Below are 2500 nucleotides of genomic sequence, written 5' to 3'. Positions count from 1 at the left end.
GGGGTAGCAGGCCCTGCAGCCGTGGTCACCGCCAAACCCCCACAACTCGAGCAAGTGAAAAAAAAAAGTAACAAATAAGAAAGGATCGTCGGCTTGGGGGTACGCCCGTTTCCGTTTCAACTTGTCTCGCGAGGGTGGTTTCGGGGCCAGCAGGAGAGCTCGTCGGGGTAGCAGGCCCTGCAGCCGTGGTCACCGCCAAACCCCCACAACTCGAGCAAGTGAAAAAAAAAGTAACAAATAAGAAAGGATCGTCGGCTTGGGGGTACGCCCGTTTCCGTTTCAACTTGTCTCGCGAGGGTGGTTTCGGGGCCAGCAGGAGAGCTCGTCGGGGTAGCAGGCCCTGCAGCCGTGGTCACCGCCAAACCCCCACAACTCGAGCAAGTGAAAAAAAAAAGTAACAAATAAGAAAGGATCTCTGTCGGCTTGGGGGTACGCCCGTTTCCGTTTCAACTTGTCTCGCGAGGGTGGTTTCGGGGCCAGCAGGAGAGCTCGTCGGGGTAGCAGGCCCTGCAGCCGTGGTCACCGCCAAATCCCCACAACTCGAGCAAGTGAAAAAAAAAGTAACAAATAAGAAAGGATCGTCGGCTTGGGGGTACGCCCGTTTCCGTTTCAACTTGTCTCGCGAGGGTGGTTTCGGGGCCAGCAGGAGAGCTCGTCGGGGTAGCAGGCCCTGCAGCCGTGGTCACCGCCAAACCCCCCACAACTGTTGGGCGCCTACCTGCGCGGGGCAGGAGGACACTTTCCGATTTCAAATCTCCGTTTGCCGAGTCCACCCCGAACGCACGCGGGCGGGCGGGTTCGCATCACCCTTCGTCACAAGGGGCGAAGCCCGTTCCACCGTCTCGTCAGTAGTGCCGACCGGTCTGTGATCGACGAGGGGAGCCACACCAGGTCCGGCCCTGCTGCTTGGCGGCACCGCGTCGTCGGGAGCTCGCGACAGACGGAGGGTTTCGGTGTACTCTCCAGCCACGGGAAACGAAGCCGGTGATGCAGGCGCCGGTCTTTCGCTCCCAAATCGGCTGGGTTTACATCGTTGCTATCTAGTCACGCTCCCTTCAAACCCGACGGGGTACCTATTCCCCTCACCCGTCTGTGCGTATACAGCCTCTTTGCACTTGCGGGATGGGGGTGGTGGTGGTTTAAAGACTCTCGAGTTGCCGCCCGTCGGTCTCCGAGCTCCGTGCAGTAGTGATCCCCAGCGAACTGCCAGCAGGGCGAACGAGCGATCCCGCTCTCGGTCGGGGCGCCTGGCGTCGATCGGTGGTCGGTGGCTTGCGGGCAAGCTGCGCTGTGAGTGTGGGAACGAGTATGACGAGCCGTTGCCGCGACTCCCAGTCCACCTCGGCGGTGGCTGGGCCGGGCGGGCGTCTGCTCGGGCGAGTGCCGCCCCCGCCTCCTCGCAGGAAGTCCGCTCGCCGACACGCCGCCACGTGCACGCGTCAGTGACGCTGCCGAACCGATGGCCGGTGCCCGTTCCCGCCTCTGCTTTTCCTAGGGCAAAGCTGCTGCACGCCTCGTGATACTAGGCGGGCGACATGGTGGCGGTGATCCTGCCTCCGTCGCTGCGGTGCGTTGGGGCACGCATCGCCTCTTGGGCGCCCTGTCCTCCTCCCCCCAATAGACGTATGTTTCTGCGGGCCGCACCAGGATGGTGCTCCCCATCGCTTCACGCCACCCTGCTCCGCCCGCACGCCGGCGTGCAGGTGGCTGTAGCTCAAGGTGGGGAGCGTATGTGCGGTCCGGGTCGCTTTCCTCTGGCGAGGGAGAGACCTAAAACAAACTCAGACAACTCTTGACGGTGGATCACTCGGCTCGTGCGTCGATGACGAACGCAGCTAGCTGCGAGAATTAATGTGAATTGCAGGACACATTGATCATCGACACTTTGAACGCACTTTGCGGCCCCGGGTTCTTCCCGGGGCCACGCCTGTCTGAGGGTCGTTTGGCAATCAATCGCACTCGCCTTGGCTGGCGAGAGCGCGGCTGGGGTGTCGCAGAGGACCCGTCCTCTTTGTCCCCCTAAGTTCAGACTCCGGAGCCCTCCGGCGTCGGAGCGCTTGGCCTTTCCCCCCCACCCTGCACATTCCGTTCGTCAGGCTCGACGCCATCCCCCCGCCGGGGAGCGCGGCCTGGCGTCCGTCTGTGTCGTGGCAGTGGGGCCAGCACGGCTGTCACCGGTCCCAGAATGGCTGTCGGTGGTTCACACTGTGTGTGTGTGCCAACCCTCCTGGTCTCTGGGACACGGAGCTGCCACGAAGTGTTGAGCCTCCAGTGGGGGGTCTGCCTAAGCTCTGCACGTCCGCATTGGGTCCGTCTCTCGGTTGGCTGGCAGTGGAAAGAGTGAAGGGAGCCGCGGAGGTCCGGTGCTGGTGCGCCGCCGGCCTGACCGTGGAGCTCGCCGGTTTGACACGCTGACCCGACTCGATGGTTGATCGATTGAGAGTGCTGGGAGCTGCAGGCCGCCCGCTGCTGCAGCCGCCCGTCTCGTGGTTCGTCCTCG

The 2500-nt window shown here is 63.1% G+C and overlaps 1 non-coding gene across 1 annotated transcript; it reads left to right on the top strand.

Moving 5' to 3' along the window:
- Positions 1-1787: 1787 nt before the first annotated feature.
- LOC140472589 (5.8S ribosomal RNA) lies at positions 1788-1941 on the top strand. Its single transcript, XR_011957751.1, has one exon. It is a non-coding gene; the product is annotated as a 5.8S ribosomal RNA (ribosomal RNA).
- Positions 1942-2500: the final 559 nt, after the last annotated feature.

This window comes from Chiloscyllium punctatum, unplaced genomic scaffold, assembly GCF_047496795.1.
Source record: "Chiloscyllium punctatum isolate Juve2018m unplaced genomic scaffold, sChiPun1.3 scaffold_370, whole genome shotgun sequence".
In the NCBI taxonomy this organism is placed as follows: Eukaryota; Metazoa; Chordata; class Chondrichthyes; order Orectolobiformes; family Hemiscylliidae; genus Chiloscyllium; species Chiloscyllium punctatum.
Note: the sequence above shows the minus strand (reverse complement) of the source record. Positions and strands in the feature narration are given on the sequence as shown.